This window comes from Schistocerca serialis, chromosome 3, assembly GCF_023864345.2.
Source record: "Schistocerca serialis cubense isolate TAMUIC-IGC-003099 chromosome 3, iqSchSeri2.2, whole genome shotgun sequence".
In the NCBI taxonomy this organism is placed as follows: domain Eukaryota; kingdom Metazoa; phylum Arthropoda; class Insecta; order Orthoptera; family Acrididae; genus Schistocerca; species Schistocerca serialis.
The window spans coordinates 232,123,793-232,132,559 of record NC_064640.1 but is presented as its reverse complement, the minus strand read 5'-3'; the positions used below and the strand labels follow the sequence as shown (position 1 = coordinate 232,132,559).

Here is an 8,767-nt window from a genome sequence, read left to right as displayed (position 1 = left end):
GGCCTTTAGCTCCGAAAGCCCATATTGATAATGTTTCATCGAATGATTCACATGCTGACACTCGCTGATGGCCTAGCATTCAAATCTGCAGCAATTTGCAGAAGGGTTGCACTTCAGTACCGTTGAACGATTCTCTTTAGTCGTCAATGATCCCGGTCTTGCAGGGATCTTTTTCCGGTCGCAGTGATGTCGGAGGTTTGATGTTTTATGAGATTCATGATATTCACGGTACACTCGCGAAATAGTCGTACGGGAAAATCCCCGTTTCATCCCTACCTTGGAGATGCCGTGTCCCATCACTCGTGCGCTGATATAACATCATGTTCAGACTCAAATGTTGATAACCTGCCACTGTAGCAGCTGTACAGACGCAGACGCACATAACTGAGGCTTGAACCTCGGCTGTTGGTGAAGTGCTAGTGCCCCTAGGGCGCTTCTCCTTCTCGCTTGATGTGGTGTGGGGGAAATTACATGGTGGTGCTAAGTTGGAATTGGCGTTGAGCTGTTTTTTTAAGATGAAAGAATAGTTATAGGGATAGCAGAAGAAGCAGGAAAACGAATGGCCCAATTGGCTGGCCATCGTAATATTTAAAAATGACAGTAGAAGGAACAGTAGAAGTAACAGTAGGAAAGTGAGGAAAACGGACGGCCCATTGGCTAGCTGGTAGCTTGCAAGTATATGACAGATTAAAGGAAAGGAGGAGGGACAGTAAGAGTTGAATGAAAACGAAAAGGCCATTATCCTGGACTCATCTTCATGGCGGCGTCGGTGACGGCAGTGGCAGACAGTCATGAAGAGACAAAGTCGGGGAGGGGGGGGAGGAGAGAAAGAAGTCGGAGAGTGGCAAGTGGAGAAGTGAAAAGGGAAGGGCATTTAAGGATTACGCCGACATTGGGGGACGGGGGCGTGAGGGATAGTGGGGGTGGCGTGAGGGGGGCCTGGATGTTATGTCGTGGTGATGAGATGGAGCGATGATATGAGATAGATAAGATGACATAAAATGAAAGTGCCTAGTGAATAGGGAGTCATGAGGAGCGGAAGAGAAGGTCAGGCCAGCGGGTGGTGGCCAGACGGTGGACACGGGTGCCCAGGGAAAGGATTAAAGGATTGGGAGAGTGGCGGGTTTATTGGTAGAAGGAAGCGGCTGCGGAATGGATGCGGGAGTGAAGGAGTGGCACCTCGGCCAGGATGTGGAGTTCTTGGGTAGGGAAGTCGAAAGGGAGGTGGAGTGCACGCCGGAGAGCCCGATTTTGGACAGTTTGGAGTCGGCGGATGTGGTTGGGGGCAGCATTGCCCCATACCACCGCCGTGTATTCAAGGATGGGACGTACAAGGGAGGAGTACAATCTGACAGCAAGGTGTGTAGGGAGTGAAGAGGTGGGATTGATGAGGGGGTAGAGCAGGCATAGCCGCCGGACACTTGTTGTCTTATATAGGCGTTGCCGATCGCGGCGCCATATTTTGCTGTTTACATATCTCTGTATTTGACTGTGCATGCCTATACCAGTTCCTTTGGCGCTTCAGTCTAGGTTCCACAGAGACTAATACAAAGCAGTAAATGTTATCAGAAGAAAATGTAACATGTAAGCAACTGTTTTTCACTTACAACGGTTCCTAATTTGTGAAGGATGAAACCACTTTTAATAGCTTGCTATACACATTTTGAGTGTGCGCCTACCATATCAAATTGAGATGTATGTGAATGACTAGCCGTCTAAATGACCGTATTTATTAAGTCTATCACAGTTTGTGATGGCAAACGTAAGCAACGTCAGCTTCAATGTTATTTAAAACATGGATGTCATGTGAAAAAAAAAAATTAAGAGTATCTATTGTGTCTGCTGTGTTTCCCATCTTGAATATTCCCATCTTGAATACTGGGTGGCAGCGAAATTAATTTTCAGAATAAAAAAAGGCCATTAGGATCATAAAGGATGTAAATCTAGAAACTCCTGTAACCCCCTTTTTAAGTTTCCAGGTATTCTACCTTTACCATGTTTTTACAGTATGAAAACACTCGTTTCTTAAAACCAACGTAATGGACAAGGAATAGTAGACTATTTAAACTGTGACGATCATCTCCATAACAATGTTGTTGTTACCTTCCGTCCTAAGACTAATTTGATGCAGCTCTTCACGCTGCTCTATCCCGTGCACAGCTCTTTATCTCCGAATAACTACTGCAACCTAGATAATTTTCGACCTGTTTACTGTATTCATCTCTTTAATAGCGTAATGTATATAAAAATCAGTAAATTCCGGCAGCAAATATAAAACAGAAACAAAAAAATAATAAAGAAAGCGAGCGAAATGAGAATAAGCAAGCGACATGGGAGTAGGCAAGCGTAGCACACGTCTAGAAGATACTTTTAGAATGGTAGACCGCGCGCAGCCAGCTGTTTTGTGAAGCCATGTGAGTGTGGCCACGTTATGTCAGTTTTTGGTCTAAAACGTCAGCGCAGCCAGACGTTTCACTGGCGCGAGACAATCCCAGTATTCTTGGGACTACCTCATGTTTTTTGTCTCTGTTGATACGGCAAAGTTCTTGTAGAAGGCAGGCGTCGTTTATGTTGGAGACTGGATCAATAGTGAGTTAGTGAGTCAACTTCGACGTCCGACGAGCTATCATTGCATGAAGTAGTGGACAGAGATTCGTTGCAGTTGCTTCGAGAAAGACAGAAGTAAGGAAAGCTTAAATTTTAAATTTTGTTTTGCCTTGTTTTTGTAGTAATGCTTTTGAAGATATAGTGGTTTTGTGTGAATAGATTGCTGAGTAATTTCATAAAAAGTTAAATGAGAGTAGGAAAAACTGTACTGTTTTTGAGTAGAGGTTGTGTACGGACGCATTTAAAGAATATTTCAAGGTTGTGTTTGTTCATACGTGAGTACATTTTGTAATTGTCATTGTAACTGCAAAGTTATGTTGTATTGCTGCTGTGATTGAGAATGAGACAAAATCATAACATTTTTATTATTGTTTGAGGTACTTGTGGACAACAGTTTGCTTCAAAATAGTTCCATTGTTAACACTGAAAAATTCTTGTCAGCTAGTGTGCGATGTTTTGTGTTGTAGAATTATTTATTTCGCAACCGCCTCATTGTACATACGATACTGGAAATGTCGTACATAGAAATTAAAAACATGGAATGAACTAAATGAAGCTGCCAACGATACTAGTAAATTTACAATTTCATTGCATATGAATAATCTGTAATAATTTGTTTCCCAGTAATAACTACATGTCGAATAAATAGTAATATAGATATCATGGCAGTACATTGTAAACTGAGATATATGCACACAGAAACTTCTCACAGGATTTATCACATACATTACATATATCCGAGATTAATTTATAAAATGAGTTTGTTAATCTTAAAGGATATGAGGCAACAGAATGAAAATATCCAAAGTAAGCCATTCTGATGCCTTCTAAGATGAAAACATTTGTGATAATTCTCAGTGCAGAGCAGACAATAATTAATTCTGTGTGTAAGGAATCTTACATGGTGTTTTCAATTTGTAACTTCATATATATGCATTGCCAACAGTTTTACAAACTGCACACTCTCCATTAGTCTGCTGTCCAGCTCTGCATTAATGTCTTCATCCTGGATCATTTTACCAAATTGTTTTCTTTGCATTCAGCATAAGTTTATTTGCACTGAATGAAGTCCAAATACTTCTTGGATTTTATCAGTAGTGAATGTAATGCATTTTCAAAACTGCTCACTATTAGACTTGTCAATTGTAGAGAATACAGTTTTGGCTGTATTGTACTGCAACTTTAAATCATTGACAAATATGAGAAAAAGTAGTGGCCCAAAGATGCTGCCCTGGAGTACTCCTAAAGAATTCTTTTTGCCTCTGAAACTAAGCGTATTTTTTGATTTGAATTAACAGTGGGAAGCTGTACAATCTGAAGTTTGGTTGTGACGTATGACTGAAACCACATTTTAGCCCATCGTCTAATACCTGTTGTTTTCAGCTTACCTAGGAGGATTTCATGGCAGATGGTACTGAAGGCTTTAGACACATCTAAATTGATTCCTGGTACATTTTTGTTTTTCTCCAAATTTTTAATTATTTCCTGGGTGTAGTCTAAGACTGCCATTTGTATGCTGTTTTTTGCATGAAAATAGTGTTGATAACAAGTTCATTATTGTGTAGGTAAATAGTGACTCTAAAGTTTACCAGTTTTTCTAATATTTTTGAGAAAACAGATATGGGACAGTAGTTTTATATTATGTCTGTCTCCAGATTTAAGTAGTGGTCTCACTTTTGAGACCTTTTAGCAGGTAACTTTTTAGCAGCATCCTTCACTAAAGGATAAATTTTGAATATGTGCTAAAGGTTTTGAAATCAGCACAGAATTTTTTTTATTACGGTTGAAACTAGTACCTCATCTAAAACTGCTGCCATTTTTGCTTTTAAGCTCCTAGTCACCCTAATTACTTCCTGTTCATTTGTTGAAGGAATGTTCATGCTACAGGCAACCCTAGGAGCCTATATTATTATTATTATTTTTTTTTTTTTGTTTTGAAAATTTTAAGTTAACATTTGGAATATAGATATTAATGTAGTATGCCCTTTTCTTCTTTTCTGTATTATAATTTTCACAATTGTAGGATGTTATTTGTTCCTCTTCTCCAATGATATTAGTTCATTTCTTATAGTTTCCCATGTAGTTTTTGATTTGTTGTCAGAGTTTTCCATAAAATTGTCAATTTATAGCAACTCTCTTCACTGTTGTCTTTTGGTTTATTTCTCTATAATGTTTTTACATATTTCACAAACTGTGGATCTGTGTATATTTTGATTTCTTTGTTCAGTATTCTCGTGGTTATACTGGAAATCCTAATACCTGTAGTTATCCAAAGTTTATGTATTTTATTATTATTATTTTGTTCTGAACAATTAGCCCTCACTGATTTCTTAGGGAATCACATTTCAAATTGTGGCATGAATCTAGAAGAAAATATATTGTATGAATTTCTCATATGTATCACATTGCACTGACTGTCACTGGATTTTCGGCATTTTGTGTAAGCTTTACTAAATACTTAGTATAGCTGCTTTAAAGACAATTCTTGGTGGTGTTGTATCAAAGCTGTAACTTTAACAGCTTGTTTCCTTTATGTGTGATCTTCGGTCTATGTAAAACTATGAAGAAATTAATAAAAAGTGAGAGTATTGGCACTGTTACAAATTTGTGTATCATCAGAGTATCTAATGTAAATGAGATGATCGAAATATTCTGTGTTTGTTGTGCCCGTGAAATTAAACCTGGACCGGGGTCAATGTATTTATGCTTTGTTTCTCTTGTTTGCAAGAAGTTAATTATCTTCTCTATCTTATGTCTTTCATACTCACGAAAATGACATTGGACGTGAGTTAATCATTCTATAATACCACAAAACACTAAAATTTCTTCTACATCATTTCTTATTTTCAGCAGAGCAGTCAACACTTAGCTACAAAACTCTGCAACATATACCTGCTTTGAAATAGTTGGACACCACTTGTGAAGGCAATGAACATGAGTTTGTGACAGCAACAACAGTAATGAAGGAAACTAAATATGCATGATCACTACAGAATTAAATCAATACCTATAGCTTATAGAATTATAGCAATCATTTTGCAGCTAACCTTTCAGTAACTTTCTTCATATGTTATGTAATTTAACCGTAGATTACTAAACCCTTGTCAAATTTGATTGCAGTGGCGTATAAAACAAGGCATTTTGTACTTATTTTGGTATGTAACATACCATTGGAGATATACTAGTTGTAACTAACTAATGTATAACTTGCAAATTATGACTTGAGTTGACTAAATTTATAGTAGTGCAATTTATGATGATAGTTTAGTGGCAGTGCAACATTTTCTCTTCATTAGTGTTCTGGGTTTAATGTGGCCTGGTTGTACTTGAGGCTTTACATTTATAAAACAAAATAAATTACAAAATATTTGTTAAATTATGAGAAATAAGCCTCTAAGACATGGAATTCAAATATTCTATAGATTATTATGCATTCTATCAGTAAATATGCTACCATTTGAAATGATTGTTTCTCAACATATTTATGGAAATGTTCCTTCGAAGAACCTAGCTGAGATAAACATGTTGGACCAATTTTGACTCGTTCTGATGATTTAACTGTCAATGTTGGTGCTGTAAGATGCATTATTTGTTTATGATGCTATGCGTAGAAACTGCCAAAATTGTTGTTGTTGTTGTTGTTGTTGTCTTCATCATTATCGATTTCCTTCACCACTATTACACATAGCCCTCGTACTATCTTTCTGGTGTTTCCTAGTTTCTGATTATCTGATAGCAGGATTGCCATTTCAGTTATTCTGGAAAATAGTTTCGTTGCATGTTACCTCTTATTTACCAATGATGTGTGCAAGACCAGACATAACTTGATATGTAATTTTCCAACTATGGTCACTAGTCTTATGAATTTAAAAAAGTTTATGCTTCTTAACTCTTACTGCAACTAAGATTGAAGTTGGTAAGTCTGTCCTTTAAACTAACATTTTGTCACAAGCATATCTCACTTCATGGGTAAAAGCATTTTTTGCCTCAAAATATCTTACGAATGAGTGGAGGCCAGAGAGGCTAGCCCTTGCTGCTTTGTACTGTATCCGGAGGGTGAACTGTCCAATGAACGCATATTTACACAAGTTGGCTTGCTTGTTGGCTAGTTTAGGAACCAGGTATAGTAAAAGTGCTGTAACAGTGTCTGATAGAATGCACAAATTAAAATATTGTCTCAAAGTTTATCCTACATACTCTAATTTAATGGTTCTCAGCAATTTTACAATTCTTAGTGATGTGCGAGATATATCGAGAATTTAACAGAGGATCCCTTCTGAATGACAAAATTATGGGTAAAAGTTATGTACTGGACCCCTTCCCCTCCTTCCCTTTTTCATGGCGCAGATGTAAATGTTAAGCTTTGTTACCAGTTAATTTGTTCGTACAACCAGATTTTCTACTTCAAGATTAATTAGCTTCACCAAATTAAAACGATATTGTCACCTTCCAACCTAACTTAGACCTCAGGATACACTACAAATCAGTCTCCAACAACAACCCTATATTTCAGGGTGGGTCCAGTTTGTAACTTTAGCCGGGTACTGAGCTCTAAAATGGACATTAAGATGAGAGCTCAGCTGTGGTTCTTATTAGGTAGTCCATGCTGCCAGAATTATGCTTAAAACAAAAGGTATGTATTTCCCATACCCTTCTACTTCAGAGCCGTTTCATCAAAGGCACATTATACATGCCATAAGATTAACGTTACTGTTGATTCACCAATGAATATTCACCCTGTTGGCTATCATTGATCTCACTATTCATGATGCCTTCATTCAGAGTTTGAAGATTCCTTTATGGGATGCTGGACTCATATTCAGGAGGACTCCATTTTTAATTCCTGTTCGTCCATCCTGATAAGTTTTCTGTGGTTTTTCTAGCTTGCCTACAACAAATGCCACTTGAAAAGGAGTCAACTGTTTCCTTTCCTAGGTCCAAACTTTTTGCTCCATATCTAACATCCTTGTTATCAACGAGATTATAAACTCTAATCATCCTTTCTTCTGCAAAGATTCATTGGCGAAAAGTTTCCTGTCTTTGTCATTGATAGCTCCACTGTTGTCTGAATAGTTGTCTTGGTGAAAATTTAAGAAGTGTAACTTAAAGAAGTGTCATAGCACTCCAGAAGGTATTTTTGTTAGATATTTATAGTTTTCTGTTTTTGTGCTTTTCCAGGCTAATTTCTGATCACCTGTGAGATATTGGGAAGTTCATCCTTGAACATCTTATATATCTACAGATCAATGGAAAAATCCATTCTTTATTTTGGACTCGCTAAAGTTTTAATTTCTACTACAGTTACAGTCTTGTCTTGTCCATTGTTTGGGGAAAGAAAATAAAATTAAAACCCACTTTTCATGAAGAACAGTATAAATTTGCTTCCCCACAGGTATAGGTTGTTAAGAAATTTCCATTACAAACTTCTAGTACTTGTAGAAAAGCATGAGTACATAATAATTTCAGTAGAAATCCATCTCCAGAAATATACCATTTCTGTTCTATAATGGTTTCAGTTCAAATGTTTAACTCATCCACTTGTGCTTGAGGAACTGATTTAGGCATGACACAGTAAAATTATTAGATAACATTCAAAAGGAAACATAACAAAACATCCATTTATGATTCTAGAATGTTTGTTTGTATTAACACTTAAACATTACATTCTGTGTGTACAGTGTGTTGTGTTCCTTTTTGTTTTGCAATAATGTAAACACACTATGTGGAAGTGTTAATACAAATAAATGTGCTTAAGTGATAAATGGATGTATAAAATGCATGTTCGACAATCAGCTGCTTTTATTTTAAACTCAAATATCAGCTGGGTTCAGTCATGGACTATCCTTAAGGATAAGGGTTAAAATGGTTTAAGCAACCACGTAACATTTGCCATTACTTAAATAATGTGTAGAGCATGACATGAATATCAATAAATGACACAGGACTTAAGCAAACATACCAAGTGTACACAGAGCAATGCTGAAGAGTGTTGCATAGGTACAATGTAATACCTATAGTTCTGATCATATCTTCAGAACTGCTCTGTGTACACTTGGTATGTTTGCTTAAGTCCTGTGTCATTTATTTATGTTCATGACATGCTCTACACATTATTTAAGTAATGAACAATATAATGTGGTGGCTTACACTGGACTCGCAT

General features: G+C 37.0%; 1 long non-coding RNA gene across 1 annotated transcript in view; it reads left to right on the top strand.

Annotated features, from left to right (window-relative positions):
* Positions 1-2,412: 2,412 nt before the first annotated feature.
* LOC126469969 (uncharacterized) overlaps positions 2,413-8,767 on the top strand; it is a 46,752-nt gene continuing 40,397 nt past the window's right edge. The window contains exon 1 of the long non-coding RNA XR_007586101.1: positions 2,413-2,682. This is a non-coding gene — a long non-coding RNA (uncharacterized LOC126469969). The remainder of the gene's footprint in view (positions 2,683-8,767) is intronic.